The sequence below is a fragment of the Falco punctatus genome (assembly GCF_963210335.1).
Source record: "Falco punctatus genome assembly, chromosome: 3".
NCBI lineage: Eukaryota > Metazoa > Chordata > Aves > Falconiformes > Falconidae > Falco > Falco punctatus.
In genome coordinates, this window is record NC_137582.1 from 16,471,960 (window position 1) to 16,492,224 (window position 20,265).

The window sequence follows — 20,265 nt, forward strand, 5'->3', positions numbered from 1 at the left end:
GCTTTGATTTATTCCAAATGTAAATCAATCTGCTGTATTATTTGTTTGAAGAAATTTTAGCTATTCCTTCTTTGCAAGATGCTACACATTATCAAGTTTCATCTTATGGCATCAGCACAGTTAAACTTGTCACCTAGCTTGTCTCCCTCACTATTGAGATTCATCTTCTAATGAGCTAAACATTTACAAGGTAGATAAGAGTCATTAGAAATGTGTATTCATCTTTACCAAAGCCAAATTGCACAGCTGCAATAGAACACATCGTTTTATGCATTATGGTAGAAAACGACATGACTCCAGGAATTTCAAACGTTAACCAGCATTTTTCTAAGACTGATACTTATCACAATGCCCAACGTACATAATTCCCCTAGACACTGTCTGCAGATAATCTACCACTGCAGACCTCTGCGCAACCTTAAAACCTGACCTGAATATGGTTCCCTGTTTTCTCTACACTCACGTATAAAAACCTGGCATTTCAGCAGTTTGCAGCTAATCAATTAATAGGTCACTCATAGACTGTGATGTAGTCAAATATTAAGAGGAGCAGAGCGCAAGACCTCCTCCCCTTACTGCAAAACCTTTGCAGCGGTAACTTCAGTGGGTGAAAAAAAAAAAAATTAACCAGCTCTGCCGGGATCTCCATGAGTGAACATCCCACTCTCAAACAGTAAAACTTCACTTGCCCTCTGGAATATCACAGCATCAATCTGTCACATATTAGGGATTTCACCTTTATGCTGTTAACTACCTCAGACCCAAACAAATACCAGAAATTAACAGGCTTGTTTGAGGAAAGAAAAAGAGCTTATTTAATGCTTGTCTATGTATGTAACTATTTCTATACCAGTGAGGACAATCCTATTCTTGAACCTATACTCATCCTAAGCTTGCTTGCTTATTACAATGAGCAGAGAGGCAGGACTGTGAACCTAATGCGTACTCCTGACCCTTTCTCTCAAAGGATAGTGTTTGTTAAAGAGTTGTTCAGGTTTTATTCCATCAAGCCAGCAGACAGATTGTTTTGTGCTCCAACCTTGTCAGTTCTCAGGAAGCTGAACTGCTCTGGATCTGGAGCTTGCCCAGAAAAAAATTAGGAGCTGCAGGTCATGCTTTGTGCTGCAAAACCGGTGCCGATGATTTCGTGGCTGATAGTCACACATCTGAGTCAGATCTAAATAAATGTGACTAGATTGTGTCAGAAGGGTACTAAGCCATCAGAAGTCTTTTAGATTAATCATACAAGCCAAGTTTAATCCTTCCCTCTGCAGGTACATTTAAAGCTAGTGCCCCTGTGTATTCTTTGTGGGCTACTGACTCTGATGCCCTTCATATATCTCAGCCTGGTGAAAGATGCCAGATTCCCCAGTAGGCACTGGCAAGATAAAGGTATTTTTTTGTTTCCTAGGAACCTGCAGCTGTACTGTTCTCTGCTTTTTGTGAGTCTTGTCTTCAGCAGACAAAGATAGAGATATTTATTTTATTTTTTTTACGGAGTAAAATTTCCCCTCAAAAGTTTCTGGGTTTTGTCACCTCTTGTGGAAAAAACTTAGCATATCACTGGCTGGAAAAAAACCCAGCTTTCTTGTTCATGAAAGCTCCATATCTACAAGACTATGAATCATTTTAATGAAAAAACTATCTTCCAAAGATCTCACCAGGAAACAAATAAATAAATAAATAGTCAGGTTGTGTCTGTGAAGGGATTTAGTGCTCTTAAACAAAGACCACCTTTCACCTCACAGATCTGCCTGAACCACTCCGAATGCCATCCTCAGCCCACCATTTCCATTGCAACTGCAACTCTGGGAGGTCAGACCTGGTGTTTCAAACCCTTTTGAGCTGATGGGATACCTTTTTTACGCTAATACAGATACCTTTTTTATGCTGATACAGGCAAGGCGGGCTTCAAAAGACCCATCAGATCTTGCTGACCCTCCTGCAGTCCTCTTGTTCTTTGTGGAACTATTTCTTTTTTGTGGAAGTGGTGGAAACCTGGGGGTAAGCAAAGGTAGAAAGCATGGTGGAGTACTGCTGGGCAAGTATGGAGTGTCCACACTTCTGGAGGCTATAGCATCTTTACAACCAGGTTTGTGAACACTCAAAGGATGGTTTGGCTCAGTCATTTTTGCAATGAGAGTTAATAAAATCTCTGTCCACAACATCATACAACCCCAGAGAAATCCAAAGCCATCTAGCTTCCAGAGCCATGTGCAAAGTCAGGCCTGTAATTATGGCTGTGAGAGACAGACCGTGGAATGAGAGATAGAAGTGAGTCAGGTGGGGGAAAGGACACAGTAACATGGTCTCAGCTCAGCATTCAGGCAGTGAGAGTGGCCATCAACGGGCAAGAGCAAAGATGGCAAAACAAGTAAAGCAGCTTCCTTCCCTACTCCCCACTCCATGGTATCAATGGGAAGGAAAATTGGGCGCAAGGTCCATCTAACTGCCTTTTTAGCCCTGTCCAGGAAAGCACAATTGCAGAGGAAGAAAAGCCATCATTCTGCATAACCTCGCTGATGGCTGGGGAAGGTGGCAGGAAGGAGCAAGACTTGGTGATCACTAATTTCTTCATATCAGAGGCAAGGAAGGAGACTGCAGCTCAGGTAATGATGGTAGAAGGTACTTTAAGAAAGCTTTAGGAAGTCATGATGCCGGATTCCAAACTAGGATGTAAACATGTATGTTAGGGCAGAGAAGATGCCATGTTGTAATAGATGATAAGGAAGGAGACCTCGGGCTTTTCCATGGAGATATGTCTGTGGGGCAACCTCCTGCCGTCCTGAATGGTGATAAACCACATGCAATAGTGGCCTCTGTATTTTCTTTAATGACTGAGCAGGATGCAAAAGATGTTTCACTTGGGTCCTCAGGACAGGTCTCTACTCACGGTGGAAATGAAGTTTCTTTTACACTCAGCTGGGTGGCAGCTGGCGTTTGTGTGAACAGTGAAAACCTCTCTCACAATGGTGACAAATTAACTTTCTTAAAGTGACTACACATCTGTAAAACAGCAAGGTTGGGGGGAAAAAAGACAAAGAAAACACACTTTCAGGATTATTCACTTTTTTAAATTACACCCTGCTTATTCCTGTAACACCAGTTCAACAATTTTCCAGTTTAATTTGTAAATTAAACCCCATGAAGAAAACACTTTTCCTTTTTCATCATAAAAATGTAGGTATGTAAAAGTACTGACCCTGTGAATCAGGGGTCAATTATTATTTTTAGATGTGTGCTTACAGACAGGCAAGTAGACACTGGACAGACCCCAAAAGGCTGTGGACTGTGTTCTGGCTGCCTATTACAGTCATTAAGTAGGTGATTCATTGCCTAGTATTTAGGACTACCAGACTGTGCCTTTTTATGCCATAAAGAGGGAGAAGTTGTTGCAACATCAAAGTCAGGCACTTGCAGTCAGCCATCTGCCCAGTACTTTTACTTAGGTCCCTTTATTGTACATGGATCAGGGTCTGCTATGGTGTACTCTAATGTCCTACCAACCATCAGCACCGTTCTAGGTGCTCATGTTCACACCAGGGGCCCTGCTGGATAATAAAACCAGCCCTGTCTGAGCTGGTATATGAACAAAGACAAAGCACAGAAGGTCACTGCAAACATTATACATGAAGGAAAGCTGGCAATGCTTTAGAGAAGAATGCCAAAGAAATCACATTTGATGCTGTGTTCACCAGCTGTGGCTTAGGTTCCATGGAGTAGGCAGTGGGCTGCAAGTCCACACCAATGCATGATAGTCCCCACTCCTCCAGCATTTCTCACAGGCTGACCTCAAGGTGCTTTGCTGAAGTGAGTGAGTGTTATTGATCCCCATTTTCCTGAGGAAACAGAAACATTACAATGTCACTGAGGCTGCACAATGAGAGTCAAACCCAAACGGTTGTTCCCCAGAGTCCCACCTAACACAGGGAAGAAGAGCTGTAAACTGGCCTGCTACCAACCTCCAAAGCAGCATTTGAAGCCAGGGCTGCACTGCTAATCCCCTGCTTAATCCACCTCAGCACAGTACAGTAGCAGGCAATCATGTCTTTGTTGTGTGAACTCTCCTGCAATGTACGCAGGGCTGTCAAAACCACAGGTCTGCTGTGATCCTCTGGGTTCAGGTGAGGTATCAACACTGGAACAGAGGGAGCAGGTGGAGGTGCTTTGGCAAAGCTGCTCTTCCCTCAAAAGTCGAAGCGCATTGCTTCCTGAACAAGCCCAGCCCTGTTTGCTCACTTAATTGTACAGCTACAAGGTTATTTCCAGCTCTCGCTCTTGTAACCTGACTGGGTAAGACCTGCCAGGCTTCACACACCAGGCGTGAGACCTGCATGCTTGACTTCTGTCCCCATCTCTGCCACATCAGGCAGTGATGGAGCAATGCTGTGGGTGACACCAGCAGAGAGGGAGTCACTGCAGTGCAAACAAGCTGCCACGCATCACTGAAGACGTAAGGGGCACAGCCAGGCCACCGGGCAAATAGTGGCAACATGCTGCATGGCTAGGGACCAATCCTGCACATCTGATTCACATTTCCTATTGCTAAGAACCAGGCCATGCCGTGCACTGGCAGCAGGGAGCGATACTAATGGTCAGGAGCAGTTACAGAAAATAGGGTTGGGCACTGGGGGCAAGTGGCCCCCAGGGTTTGGCTCATCCTTGTGCAGCAGAGCCGCTGCGTAGGACACATCCCTGCACACAGCCACTACTGCCAGCGTGAAACAAGAAGCTCCGTGCAATGTCTGGGTGGCTCTTTGAGCAGCTACCTGTGAACCCCTTTAAAAGGATCGGTGGCTTCCAATGACTTGATCAGCTTAACGTACCCTGAAATGGTCACCTATCTGAATACCCTATGCAGTCTGTGACTTGCTTTTGAGGACAATATTTAGGAAATACTGTTGCGATAGTGATGCGTTCATTCTTATTTGCTGATTTGGCAATTTCAAGCCTTACCTGTTTAGTTTGTTTGTTTCTTTTGCAAAAACACGTGCATGCTCATGTAATTCATTGTGCTCCATAACTCTGTGTTCTGATGCTGTGTTTATTTGAGATTCACACGTGCACACACACTTGAGAGTGAGTTAAAATCACTCTGGCTAAGGCTTTATCTTGCCTATCTGTTCCTCAAATGGGTCCATCTGACTTGGACAGGAACAGGATAATTTGATTCCTAACAGAAAATGTCTTCCTTTGATCTGATGTTTCTGCAGTTACCCATTCCCCAAAAGATCTTTTCTGTGTGATGTTTTCCTTTTGTTTTCCTTCATCCCTGTCTTATTTTACAATAACACGTTCAAGATAACCCACCCTTCTTCCAGGGAAACATCATATCTAGCCCATTTGCAGGCAGGCATAACTGTAAAACTCACAGCACTACCTCCTGTACCATCCTGTGTCTTCAGATGATAAAACACTATCTGGCTGGTCTTGCATTTAAGCCAGCAGATGTATTACTACATTTCAAAGGACCCCAATCAATCCATTTCCTTCATTGTCCCACTCTCGAAAAAACCTAGACAGAGAAGCCTGAGGCTTTGTAGTTTTTGAAGTGCTCTAATCTGGACAGATCTTACCATTGCTGTCATAATTGATTAAACTGTTGCCAGCATCCCCTACATCTCCTGAGAGCTGTCATGGTTCACATTCATCAGGGCATGCTCCAAAGTTCACACACTTCCACAAGGCACAGCTCAGCGAGAGGCGGGTGTCATTAGAATAATAATACTTTGCACTTCCATCTCTCCTTTCATCACAGGCTCCCAAGGCACTTTGCAAATACTCAGAGCCCATTTCTGCTACCCATTGTCACACTCTGTTATACTGTACAGCAATCCTCTCCCCTTCCAAAACGTTCCATGGAGCTCTTTCCAGAGCGAGATACACCAAGAACATGTAAACACTTAGCAAAAAAGTGTCGTGATGCTTTTAAGAGATGTTATTCCTGTTTTACAAATAGGAGAACTTAATGGCTATGTTTGCACTGGTCTGCTAAAGGTGGCTGAAACCGTCCCCCGAGACCAGGCTTGCCTGTCTCCCACAGGGGGTGCCTGCAAGCATTGCCTCAGGCAGGATCAAAGTATCCCTATGCAGGATTTTGGGAACCCAAAATACAGGCTTTGTCATACAGGCCTCTTGCAGACAGAGTGTGAAGGAGCTATGTGAATGGGAGGGGGATGCATTGGGGAACGTACTGCATTTACAGGTGATTTGGAGCATCTCTTTTCAGTCCTCCATGTGATTTACCAAAGAGAATGCAGATGACTCAGTGTGGGAGCTAACACAGAGCACAGCATTCCAAAATCCTTGCTTGATGCCTAGTCACTACAACTCCCCATCTTTCACTAGCCCATGGATTCACTAACTAGTTGTTTATTGGCTGCATAAAAGGACATAGGAAATGTATTTTCACAAAACAATAAAATGTGAATTTTCCATGATTCAAACAAATAGAAGGATACTCATCCAACCTGTGTGCACAGACACAGATGCAGTGGGTGTGTGTTTCTTATGGGCATATTTAATGCATGTCCAATGCTGGGAGAGAAAAAACTCAGGCACACGTTGATCTGGGTGCTCATTCTGCAGGAGAGGAGCCTTACTGTGTGCACGTGCCAGGTAATTTTAAAACTTAGTCTTTTCTTCAAAGGGAAGTGTGTGTAGAAGGAGATATTCCCCTCCACAAAGAGCTGGGGAGGGGCTGTCCTTTATTCAGGCCAGAGATCTGCAAGTAACTGGCCAAGCAAGAATAAGGGAGGGGGTAACAGATGGAGATAAGGAGGCAGGAACAAGCTGCAGTTCGGCTGAGAGCCTGGACTCCGTGTCTTTACTGGCTGCAGGAAAGCACAAAGGGAAGATTCAACACAGGTCAACGTTAAGCAAAGCCCTGTCCCGGGAGACTGCGACGTTGCAAATTGCCTTACCTCTGCTTATTTCTTGGGTGTTTCTTAGAGATGATGACTTTGCACCTCTGTTTACCTGCTCTCTCCTTCTTTTCCGTTGAGACTTAAACAGAAAGAAGACAGCAGGTTACTAAAATAAAATAAAGCAGCTCACAAAAGAAAGGGCAAACTGACTTGGAAAACCAGGAGCCATCTCTATTCCTACCAGCTGGAGTTTCTCCCACTTCTACAGCCATTAAAGTTATGAAATGTTTGGATGTTTTACTAATTCCATTAAGAACCAGAAAGGCTGTTCCCACCACGACCAGAAAATGAAACACCAGCAATCACACGGGAAAATGCTCAACTTTCCAGACTCAGCAGTTTTATTAGTGCAAATACCCTCCAGATAGACAGCCACACATTTGGCTGCTTCCTTACACTGAACCCTAACTCAGCCTGCAGAGGCTAACCCGGTGGTACTCACCTTCTCCAGTTCATTGCTCACTGATGAGGACCCTGACCCAGGATTTAGACATGTTTTGTTTTGTTTTGTTTTGTTTTTTCCTCTCTTTTGTAGACTGCCTGAGTGACTTTGGGCAAGCTGTTAGCTGTGTCTGTGTCCCAGTTCCCCAGCTGTGAAATGGAAATAATAGCACTTCTATGCTTCAAAATGGCACTAAGAAGCTTAATTTTGAGGCACCTACTATAGGACACTAATAAAAATCTTGGAACCACCATTTGCCAGGATCCATCCCTACCCTGGGTCTAGTTCTTCCCTAGGCCTTCTCTAACAGCAGCAAATGCTAATGTGACAAGCACAGGGCTTTTTTGTGGTGTGGCGTATGCTTTTTCCCTGATCACACAGGTCCTGGAGTCATGGGATTGTGGATAATCTCGCTCTTTGTTAAAATAAAGCCTAAAGTTTCATGGTCAGGAGATTGCAGCATACAGGGCGGCAAAGACAAGGAATGAATGCCTAAAGGCATGGATGTGAAGGGGCAGCAACCGAAACAACCTGACATTAGTTATTTTAAAGTACCAAGATTTCTAAGCCAATAGACGTTTTATTAAGGATTAAAAAATGATTCATAAGTGCAGAGCTGACAAAGCCGAGTTCTGTTCTTCCTGCTTTTAGCCCTTCAGGTGCTGTTGCAGTACAGAGCATCAGCATATTTCACTCCAATTCACCAGTACAGGCAACTTCAACCCCAGCACCACCTGAGTTTTTGAGAAAGTGAGACAGAGCTCAGCACCGAGTTTTGAAGCCAGCTCACACTACGGCAATCTTGCTCACTCAGGCAGCAACACGAGTGCATTAGCATTTAGCAAAGGTACATATAGCCATGGTCCCTGCCTCAAGGAGCTTACAGCATTGCAATACAGAGGGACTAGAACAGGAAGCCACATAAAAAGGAAAAGAGTTCAGCGGACACGCTGGTTATGTATTCCTGCAACCACATCAAGCCTGGTCAAAGGGAGGAAGCAATTGTGCCCTTGAATGCAATCCCCACTGGTGAATCTGGGCCCTGGCAGCCACGCGTGGCTCGGCACAGATCGGCAGGGCTTCCCAGTGCCCTCTCCCAGGGCCAGCCCACCCTCCCGCACCGGGCTGAGAGGCATGCAACAGGCAGGCATGCCTACGTTAGCTGTAAGCCACGCATGCAATTAAATTACAGGCTGGTTCGGCTAGTGAAAGCAGGCACGAGCTATGTACAATCTGCTAACATTTTCAAATCCTGTCATTAAAAATTCCTCGCTCCAGCCTGTGCCAAACAGAGTGAGTAAAGGCCGTGGATCCCAGGGCCCTGGTGCTCTCATCACAAGCTGCCTTCTTCCTACAGCAGCCCTGTTCCTGGCACAGCTGCATAGACCCCAGCCCGTCCCAGACCTCTGTACCCCAGGAGTGTCGAGACCCTCCTGCTAATTCTTCTGCCTCAGGGCTGGGCTGAGTTGTGTGTGGTCTCAGCCCAAAAGGAGGGACAGCTGTACCTGGCCTGGGTCTCAGAGAGGGGCTGCCTGTTCTTCCTAGGAAGCTGGAGAATTCCCAGGCAACCACATAAAAGAAAGAAAATCTTCTCAGGAGCCAAGGAAAAGAGTCAGACACACAGGACCATGGAGGGACTTGCTCAAGGTCACATTGGAAGTCAGTGCTCGAACTGGACTGGGACAGGAGGACCCCTAATCCCTAGGTTGTACTACTTCCCTTAAACCAACTCACACCAAGGCAAATCAGGATAAGAAAATGATCAGACTAAGGAAACTTTCTCTAATATTAGGGATGCCAGCACCTCCAGATGATGATGCTGGTAGCAAGAACCCATTCCTAAAGCTGTACAGAAAGTGATTTCTCCTTGACTGCTCTGTGGTGCTTAACTGTAATTAAGATCACTCCGGCTTCTTTGAGTATCCCAAGTCCAAAATAGCAAATTTCACCGTTTAAGCCACCTTGTGGAGGCACAAGGGGTACTATAACCTGATCTTACTTAGCAAATGCGGTCAGTATGTCTCAGCTATTTAGCATTCCTCTGCAGAAACCCATCAGGCTGCCGTGTGGAGCACTGCACATCCTGCTCTCCCTCTATATAGTTTATCGCTTTCTTAAAGAGAAAAAGTAAATGGGCCAGATCTGCAGCTGACGTAAATCAGCATCTCCCTCCTGAAGTCAATGAAGCTACACCAGCGGGCACTAGCTAAAGATCTGGCCCAGTGAGTTTAGTGCCATGAGGTTATGAATCACTGTTATTATGTGGCGCTGCATGTAATTGCCTGATCCCTTCTCCCCATCTCCCCAAGGGGTCCGGAGCAGTCCTCCTCGTAATGCTGCCAGCAGCAGGGGGAGATGAGAGTGTAATGTTCAATTATCTTTTGCATGTTTTTCCAATAGCAAATCACAGCAGGGGATGTGACCCCCTGCTAATTGGAAGTCACGTCCTGTGGGGTTCTCTTCTTCCCTTTTGCTCCAATGTATATATTTGTATTAAATACTGATAAATGGCACAAATGCGGAGAGGTGGTAGATTCTGTGCAGTTGCGGCTCTAATGAAGATTTCTCTCACAGATCTGCTTTCCTCTAGTTTCAAACATGTTCAATCATGTTTATGCTAGGTTTTTGCATGAGAGGTTAAAGCTGATGGAGATTCTTTCAGCCAAACCTGACTTAAATCAACTGAGCCGTTCCTGTGTTGCAGGAGGATAATGTTTCTTTCACTACCATCTACCACAAGGTCTGAAATCCCTCCATGACCGCTTTGTGTTTCAGAAAGGGTGAAACCCAGAGATGGTAATGCAATAGACAGGAAGTATTTCTGTGTAGCTCATCAGCAAGCCAGTTTAGTTTTTCAAAGGGATTTAATCCGGGTGAAATTCAACCCTGTGGTCAATGAAGCACTTACATTCCTCCCGAAGCTCAGCAATAAGGCGTAGGCACCGAGGGGTGAGATTAACAGGCAGCAATTTCCCAAGGGGGACACACAGGCTGTGTCACCCTGTTGGCACTGAAGGGTGATGGGTGTGCTCTCTGGTGTCACCCAGGCCTGACAGCACACTTCCCTCTGTTCTAGACCAGGGTCACCCGACCTTCTGGTGTCCCAGTGACGAGCTGCTGCTTCAGGCACTGCACAGAGACCATCGCTGTCCCCACACTCCCTTTACCCCTTAGGTCTGTGTCTCAGGCTTTCACAGCCTTGTAAGCCCATAAGACACAAGTACCTGGTCAACTTGTTCTATGTGATGTCCCCAGCAGTGGGGTGGCTGTTTTGGAAAGAGCACCGGACCATAACCAAGCATGATTTCCCAGCAACATTACCATCAACCTCCTCCTCCACCCAGTGCCAACATATCAAATATGCTCTCATGCCATAAACCATCCCAGCCCCGTCTCATGCGTGGAAAGATGATACCTGGGAAGCCTGTTACATCATGATGCTGTGAGACACAATTGTGTACCTTTGAAATGCACCCAGCACCTATTGCATCATGAGAGATGTACCAAGAGTATGATTACAGAAGGATAAAAGGTGTTTCTTTAATAACGCATTAGCCAACGTGTTTAATGAATGAATTTTAAATGCCAACTGCAGACAGAACGAGGTCTATTTCAACACACATTAGCTGATCAAGGGAAACCTCATGAGGAAGTCTAAAGGGAACAAATGAACTTGGCAAACTGGAGAATCCAGCCCACAGAAAATTTAATGGGAATTAGGGCCCTAATTCAGCAAGGTATTTAAAGACAGATTTTTAAAGATGCTTAGTGAGCTAAGCATTTAAATAACTTTAAAAATCTCATCCACCAACATGTAATGATCTCTAAGCCTGTGTTCAGATCCATCTCTGTTCATTTCAGCAACGTAAGCAGTACTAAAACGCTCTGCTGAATCAGGACCTAAATCAAATTTAACAGGCTAATCCAGAAGTTATCTGCATCCTATACAAGTTACTAAGGGAAGATTTCTCCTCCCATTTTCAGGTTCTAGAACCCTCTTGTGAAATCAGTTCTCACTATTTTATTAAATTCTGTGGGTTAGTTACAACAAAAAAAATTCCATAGCTAAGTAATCATTTTCTGTCAAATTCTGTCAGCAGACCTTCTGAGAAGAGCAGACATTTAAATTCAAATAGCAGAATCGATATCCAACCACTGTACAATAATTTGGAGATATGCAACACAGTGTTCATGTGACACATAAAAATGATGTTTTATAAACAGCTCTTCTCCCATTTTATGTCTGATAGGGAATATGACTCACCGTTGCCTCTGAGCACTAACCCAGCAGGAATCTTAGAGGAGGTGGAAGTGAAAGGAAGCTCAGATGCCACAGGGATGGGCACTGTGCAAAAGCACAGATCAGATCTAGTGGTTCCTGTTCTCAGTGAGTGAAAGTGGCAGAGAATTAGGACAAGTCAGAGGTTTAAGCCTCTGTCTCAATTGGACAGGCAGAAAGAAGTCCCTGCATGGGGATTCCTCCACTCCAGCTGGCTGCTCATAAAAAAAGTTTGCAGACACATTTTAAGAGGGAGTGGGAGGGACTGATAAGGTGAAGAGGAGACCCTTGACACTATGCAGTTCTTTCACCCCTGCAGTGAAAGCAAAAGCAATCTTGGCCAGATCTTGAGAGAGTGAGATCAGATCCTGGAGATAATACTTTAAAGTGTCTCCAGAAGAAGTGGCTGACACCCCATGCTGCAATGAAAACCTGATAAGCATCGAGTACTTGACAAAGCTTCAAATAGAAAAGCTTGAAGTGTAATGTGCTTCTTTGCACCCCAAGGAGCCTCTGCCCACATCTCCAGAGCATGAAGCACCCTGGCTGCTGGTGGTGCTGCACAGGCACGGTGGCTTTGCCTAGAGCCATGCTCAGGGGAAAGCGTTCACATGTAGGTGGCTGTGGCAGCAAGAAGCTGTGACGGGCACCCCATCCCCTGTCACATCGCTAGCCTCAGGGAGCAGCAACCTCCACCGCTGCCCTGCTTCCACCCCCTTGCAGCCCCCACTCTGTCATGGGCAAGCGTTACCCTCAAACAAAGTTGAGAGTATTTTTTCAATAAGGGCAATATGGGAAATGTTTTGGTCTGTACTGCAAAAATAACCACTTTACAAAGAGCCCCCCTCATACTTGTCAGTGGCCCCAAAGGTGCTACTCTCATTATGTACAAGTGCAAGAAATTGGGCTGCAATGTGTTTCACATTACTATGATGGGGAAGGTTTGGGGGGGGGTGTGTGTGTGTGCGTGGGTGTGGAAGTAGTACTGCTTTTGAAAAGCCATTCTAAACTACATTTTTATTTCCTAGGGCAAATTAGCATATACTCTGGGCCCAACCTGGGCTACAAAGATTATCAAGTACAGCTGTTGGCTTACATGTGCAAAACCCCCATGTTCCTGAATAAAATTGTGCTGCTGAAACGAACCTGCACTGGTATGAATTATGCTGGGTATGACCCACTCGTCAGCCAGCAGGAGGGTTGTTGGTGGGATCCTGCTGCTGCTGGTTTCACAGTGAAGGAGAGTGGCTGATCACTGGTGGTATAACTGGTATTACAAAAAAAACTTTAGGCTGAGGTGGGATCAGCTAAACAGCTACAACACCGTAAGATACCGTTGAAATGTCATTGCCTTTACACAACACGTTCCCGGCCAGCAGCTCTGCTGGCAGAATGCTTTGTGCGCTTACCTGTGCTGCTTAATCCTCTTCAGGAAAAAACACCCGCAATCGCTCCTGCAGTGGGCTGGAGCATGGAGCAGGGGAAAACGGACATGAGATGCTCTGCTGCTGCATCAGTAACCTCCTGACGGGCAGGACAACATTTTCAGCTCACTCAACTGCATCTGGAGGAAGGTAATTATTTACAACTTCTTTGAGAACATAGCTAGGACCAGGGAAACTTCGTTTTTGCTGTCTAGTCTTTCTCACCAGCCAAGCAAAATCAGGCAGGCATCACCTGAGTTTTTCATTATATTTCTCATCATATTACCAGCCACCATAACAAAGGTCTGGGATGTGTTTGTGGCCTCATTCTGCATTCATATGGGGAGTTCTATGGATGTAAATACACAAGCATAATTTTTAATGAAAATTTTACTGTGCGGGCAGTGAAGTGTGAGGTTTGTGTCCATACTGTTCCCCCTCTCAACAGATTTCTTGTGGCTTAAGTCCACTGTCCTGCACAGTGGCAAGAAAACCAAGGTAGCCAAGACTGCCAGTGAGCTCCCTGACATAGCCACACATTCTGTGTCCAGATCTGGCTCTGGCCCTGCTGATTGCCCTTGCTCAAGAGCTGCAGGTAACCATCCCTCAACTCCAGCGCTATGTGTTGGTTCATGTTGGTTCTCCCTCCTCCAGTTTAGGACCATCAGCAGGTCTGTTTCAAACCAAGTACATGGACTGTTTTGAGTAACCTGGTACAAACTAGACAACACCTTTCCTATAGACCCTTCCAGCAGCAGTTCTTGTTGAAGGCTGTCTTTGGCAGATGGTTAATGACAAACAGGCAGAGGGCATTCATGAGTTAAACCAGATATTTGCAGCCAGCAACTGCTGTAGCTGGAAGGATGCTGGCAGCTCACTTCTGTGTTTAGCGACATGGAAACTCTGTGGAAACTCATTAAAGCAGTAGCTTGACCTGGTCTTCACTTCAGTGATTAGCATCAGAGGTCTCCCTCATGGACTGCCCACTGGGACAGTTTCCAAATGGGTATGAGTAAAATAACAGTAAGAACAGGAATGTTAGTAGCTTAGCTAGTCAGAGTCCAGTGGTACAGTTACAATGAGCTAAGACCTAATCAAAATCTGGGGAAATCTCAAAAGTTAGGGGAAAAAATTAGAATGTTCCATTTCAAAAGAGAAGTAGAAACCTAAAAGATTTCCTTGGAGCACAGAAATGAGGGGGGAAAAAGAGGAAACACTAAAATAAGCAAATGTTTGAGTATTCCTCACTATCTATAGTGGGTTCCAGTGCTTCTGCATATAGAAATTCTATGATCTTTGAAAGCCTGACCAAATCCAGACTCTCATTTTTGAAGAAGAGCAGCTGCTGACTTCTGAGAGCCTGGAAGAGAAGGCTGGAAGTGTCAGTGCTCCAGCATAAGCTGACATGGTCAGATTTTCCAGACTCCCAAGAGCATAGTGATGGGATGAGCAGTAGCTCCAAGACCTGGTGGCACACCAGCTCCATTTCACTGCATCTGTGGTGACGTGGTGCCAAAGACTCTCTAAGCTCTAGAAAGCACAGCCCTTTGGACTTTCTGCGTGAGATGTGTACTCTAGGACTGTATCATCTGGAAGCCCGGGCTCCCTGCAAGCATTCATCAAGCAGAAAAAAGGCTACACAAGTTTTGACAGAAGTCTTCTTGGTCAAAGCCTGTGAAGTGAATATCTACCTGTAGCTGACCATTTTTCCTGTGTTTCTTCCCAAGGAGCCTATAAAGACTTAGAGCAAGCAAGGAGTCTGACCTTGTAAGCTTCTAGGCACTTGATGCCTCCAAAGGAAAACCCAGACTCAAGTGCTGGGAATACCAGGGTCAAATCCTGTCTCCACTATTGACTTTCTCTGTGGTCTCGGGCAGATAATATCACTGTGTGCCTAAGTTTCTGCAAAACATGAGGATGACTGAGCTACCCTTTATAAAGCACTTGGGTGCTAAAAAGTATCATGTAAAGAATTAATCCCACAAGTAAGCTTTGCAGAGCTGGGCTTATAGGTAATTGATTATTGCCAACTTTATTTTTCAAGTGGGTTTCATGTGTGTATTTTCCCACAGAGATGTTTCTTCTAGTGGCTGTGTGTAACTCAAAGCTGTCAGGTTGGATTTCATGTGTTGGGTGGAAAGTAAGTGCAGGTTGCATGTGTCCTACAAATCTTACAAGAACTCTTTTCAACTGCCCATTGACACAGTGTATGAAATTGCATACACTGGAGTGGGCATTCCTCCTGGTTTTCTATTAGAAAGTGGGAGGAAAATAACTCTTGTTCTCTAGTGAGGGTTTAATTTATGTGTGAATGCTCTTTGGGTTTCCTGTGAATGGGAAACCAAACATGGTGAGGGGAAAAAGAAAAAAAAAAACACAAAAACAAACACAAAGCAACCTAAAACCTCACACACAGCCCCAGCACATAAATGAAACACAAAGTTTGATTTTTATCAAAATAGCTCACATTTCTGATGCTTTTCAGCAGCACATATTTGATTAAATAACTCAGCAAATGGGAACAAAGAGGCAAATTAAATGAAGCAAGCAGCTAAAAAAATTACATTGCAACTGGAACAGGCCTGCAGGAAGGATTAAGAAACAGTCACTAGTGTGGGCCTAGAGGTTTGTAAGTAACTACTGTCAGTTCATTAAGAGGAGATGCCTGAAAAGGCCTTCACTTCCAGAAAAAGTAAATTGTAAAGGATTCCTGGAAGATGAGCCACTTTCAAAGGCAGACATGCAGGAGAGCAAAAGGTAAATGAAAGCCCATGAGAATTATTTACATAAATTATTCCGAGGACCTAAGTATTATTTGCTCCAGGTCTTGGTCTGCCAGTGCTTTTGGGACAAAACCTAGACCTGCTTCCCAGAGAAAAGACTTCTGGAAGTACAGCCAGGGGGCTCTGAATACATCATGAAACTCCTGCCATTAGAACAGATATCTGGGAGTAGACAGATGTCCTCTTCAATACCAAGCCCATTTGAAAAACAATCGGAGCTATGCAGCAGTGAATAAAAAATTCCTAGTTAATGAATCTCAGCAGATATTTGTTATCTTTTCAGACTCTTGAGTTAACGATTTCTTTGCCAGACGATGGCTTTAACAGTTATGAATTCCATTTTTTTCTTTAAAGTTTTCATGTGGTTTGAGCATGCATTTCACTTGCTTTCAGTATGAATAAAGAAAATAGGAAATAAGTCTTTTCAAACCTCCTACATTTAAAATCCTTAGCAACCTTAGGATATTTGTTCATCACCAATCCTCATCCTGGTTAAAGGCCACCTAATATCTGCATATCTGCACGCTTAAAGCATATGTTTACTACACTAATGTTGACTAAAGGTATCTGAAAGGCTGGCCATGGCCTCATATCAGGTCTCCCTCTTCGTGAGCAACAACCTTGGAGTCCAGTCAGTGGAAAGAGTAATGTGTGTGTAGGTTTCAAGATTTCAAATCTCATTTCTTCCTCTAGCATCCTCTCCTCATCACTATGGTGGCAAAGGGGACAGGCTTTCTTGCAGCTTCTAGCACGGATGTGTATGAGAAACAGAGGATGCTTGGTTCCCTTCATTTAGTATTTCAGCATCACTTCTAGGTTTTTTTGTCCTTTTTGACATCCTTTGTGCCTCGTATCCTGTGGCGGGTATAATAAAGGAGCAAACTGGGAAGGCAGAGATGATAAAAAAAGTTAAATACACAGAGATGCAACATTACATTACACTTACCCCAATGTCACAGCAGGCAGCCACCAAAAGAAGATGCCTGGGTCTAGCCCATTACCACCCCCAGCCACCCCTCACATGAGATCTAAAAATCATCTCAAAGAAACAAGTTTGTTTGCTAAACCAGCAGAAAACAAATATATTTTTTTTCTTGTATGTGGTTAGTTTCTGTGTCAACTCACGCACATTCGCATGATCTGCAGACGCTATGTGAGGGAGGGGCAGGAATATGTGAGTGGGGGAAGAGAGGGGAAAGTAGGTTACATCAGATTAAATTGAACATAAAACTGCACCCCAGATCGCCAGTGGCAGATCTAAATCTACCAACACAGTCATCAGAAGTCTGAATGGGATACTGAATTACATGAGAATCCATAAAGGCTTTTTGCCATATAAAGAGAAGGTTTGAGAAGTTTTAGCTAAAAGTTTCAGACTCTATATCAGACACCAGAGAATTAAGGCTGTAAGCGCAACAGTGAAATCAATGTTTATTCATTTCTTTTAATATAACAAAGAACATTTAATTCCAAGAATAACAGTAATCAACCTGCAGTATATTAATACTGAAATGGTGTTAAAATGGTGAGTAAGGATGTTTCATCATCAATAGTCCTTGTAAGTTATCCCTATCGTTAGGATTTGTTTTTCATTAAACTTGTGAAGTTAATGTTTGACAGCTCTACAATACTGTGATAAGGTGATTACTATTTTTACCAGCTGCATGAAATGTACCAAATATTACATAGGGTGCCTAGCCTATAGGCATAGTTCATGCAGCACATAAAATTTGGATGATTTAGGGATTTAAAAGAAAATTAATATTTGTGGTTTTGTTAAAGGTTAAAAAAAATCTCTAAAAACTGTTATTATAGATCTCAGTTTTCAATGTATGATAACAAACTGTTAAAATCCCCATGTATGGAGGTTGCAATGAAGAGTAATGAAGGATGTTTATCTTGTAACTTGTCTTCTGTGCTAGATAAGCAAACAATACTTTCACAGTCATCTGAAGATTTTTCATACAATTGCAGAAAGCTGAATCTTACTAAAGAACATGCATTTAAATGGCCTAGATTTGTCTCCATCTTTACTAAGAATACACAAAGTAGCACTCAGAAAATATTTTAGTATTATGTACAGCATTACTGAGAATTTTGCTGGAATATAAGGGCCAGTCATTATATGCATTTTCAAAAACGATTTTGATTAATGTAAGTTCAAAAATTAGCTAAGAGGATAATGTGCTTTATCAGTTAGATCTGTCAGTAACATGTTTATAGCATACACAGAGTTCGAACTAATTTTAGCTATTAGTTCAGGTATCAATGTTTCAGCTTATGCTGAAATATGCTAATTCCTGACTGTGCCTGTGCTAGCCCTATTAAAGACAACTTGAGTGTCTCTGCAGATACCCACAGCTGCGCTCTAGACAAAGCCAGAATGATTTTTGAAGCTAAGGTGAGAAAGAGATCCAGAAACATGGCCTCAGCTCAACAGTAAACCACAAAGGTTGAATTCAACGGGATGGGAGCAAAGGTGTAAAACTAAAGATCTGCTTTGCAGAATCAGGGCCCTTAAGGTGAGCTAACAGTATCAAACGCTCTGCAGCCAACCAGAAGTCCATCAATATTTTGGGATCTGACTACTCAGTATCCGCCTCCATTCGCAGCTCCATGGCCAAAGAGCATCCAGGCATGTAATGAATTTTTTTAGTTTTGCATCTGCCAGAAGGGAATCACATTGCTCCAAATGTTTGTGTTGCAAAACTGCTTGCCTTTTCTCAGACACTCACACTGATGCGAGACATAAGCTCACCATGCTTACACCATTAGTCAGAGACCTTGATGTCTGAACCATGTGTTCCCTTACTGAAAACTGGGCCACTCTTGCTGAATCTGATAGATAAAATATTTATGAAAGGTGCGAGGAGCTCATTTGTTAAGATATGACTGGTGTTAGCAGAGTGTCTCTGACTGACATGAGTAATTAATTAAAAATACACTGAACTGTCTCACACAGACAGAATACAGATTTGAGGGGGGAGGTCCAGGCTATACTCATGTTTCTCCTATCAGCAGATGGTACTGGCATCCTGTTGCTGGAGGACCACATTCCCCCCCCCCCCCCCCCCCCCCATCCCCTCCCTCACCTTTGTGGCTTTACTTTGGAAAACAGGGAATCATCATGGTATGAGAGGAAAAAGAAGCGTTTGTCCTTTGGCGATAGACTCATTGCAAAGTGCTGGTTCAGCAGAGCAGAAGAAACAAAGGACCTGACTACTGCTACATGGTACTCCCTCCCGGTTTTCCAGTAAAAGTTTGACATTAGAAACCAGTTCTTATATAGAGTAGTTGTTTCATTTAGTAGAATTACACATGTGCAAAAGATAAAACTACAAGTTTCTAAAAGTTAAGCAGTTCTAGTGAGGATGAAAGGCTGTCTGTAAGCCATGTATTTGCTGAGAAAAAAGTCCATTGTGTTTGGAACGAGGATGGAATCCATGTCTAGCCTTTGTGTCACAGCTGCATCTGCATACCTTAAGAGTGTTAGAGCCTATATACCAAAGGAATGGAGAGATGAAGAGATTTGGCTGGGGGAAATGAGAATTTGGCAGTAGTGCTGATGTGTAGGTGAAGTCTACACTAGAGACCTGTGCTGCTCTGTGTTAACTAGCAGTGCAGTTGTTTATTACGAGCCCATGTTCTACATCAGCATGAACACCTTGCCCCTGCCCCAGCCTTCCCTTTTGACAAATCTTACTTCTCTGAGGTGAACAAAATCACACTTCGAAACCTGCCAACTGCACCTTCAGTGGGAGAAGCTACTACTGTACCCAGTCCAAAAATCCTGGCTATGTTATAGGGATCTTTTGGTGTGACCCTCAATAAGTATTTATAAACTTGACGGATTACAGGCATAACTCCCACCAGGTTGTCAGGATTTGGCCCTATGGGCTTTATCTTATTGACCTGTACAGCAGAAATTATGATCTTTTCCTTCCTCATTTGAGCACTATGATTTGTTCCTTAGTGGGATATTATTAATTATGTAGCACCAAGAACTCACTGGGAGATTTTCAGGCAACATCTATTCCAATAAATTAAATAATGCCAGGGTCATTCCCAGGCAAGGATACTTGGTGGTCCCTAGCACAGTCTGGGTCTGTGCCAGGTAGCATTCCCCCCAAAAAAAACCACCAAACCTAGGCACAATTTAGAAGCTTGTATGGTCCAAAGACCATTCCCAACAGGCAGTTTGGATGCAGCTAACCCATCTGGTATGATAAGACAGATTAATTGTAGGAGATGGGACACTTGGGCCCATTGCCAGGGAATGTCCCTGGTACAATTACTTGCCTGGACATATATTCAAGCTGTAAGTGTGGGAAGAACAAGGCAATTTGTTAGTGGTTTTATAACCATATTTATCATTGTCATAGCAGACACATAAATAAATACACAGGATGTT

General features: G+C 43.8%; 2 long non-coding RNA genes across 4 annotated transcripts in view; one reads left to right on the forward strand and one right to left on the reverse strand.

Moving 5' to 3' along the window:
* Window positions 1–13,156, reverse strand: part of LOC308060717 — a 113,309-nt gene extending 100,153 nt beyond the window's left edge. The window contains exons 1-3 of one of the 3 annotated variants that reach the window (XR_013926858.1): window positions 13,057–13,156; window positions 6,924–7,005; window positions 1–3,839 (exon numbers count right to left, since the gene is read on the reverse strand). The exon at window positions 1–3,839 is cut by the window's left edge and continues 65,730 nt beyond it. This is a non-coding gene — a long non-coding RNA (uncharacterized lncRNA). Of the gene's footprint in view, window positions 7,006–13,056 lie in introns of those variants that run through there. The other 2 variants (XR_013926859.1, XR_013926860.1) reach the window with 2 other exon arrangements.
* LOC308060718 overlaps window positions 13,080–20,265 on the forward strand; it is a 31,010-nt gene continuing 23,824 nt past the window's right edge. Inside the window, exon 1 of the long non-coding RNA XR_013926861.1 lies at window positions 13,080–13,221. This is a non-coding gene — a long non-coding RNA (uncharacterized lncRNA). The remainder of the gene's footprint in view (window positions 13,222–20,265) is intronic.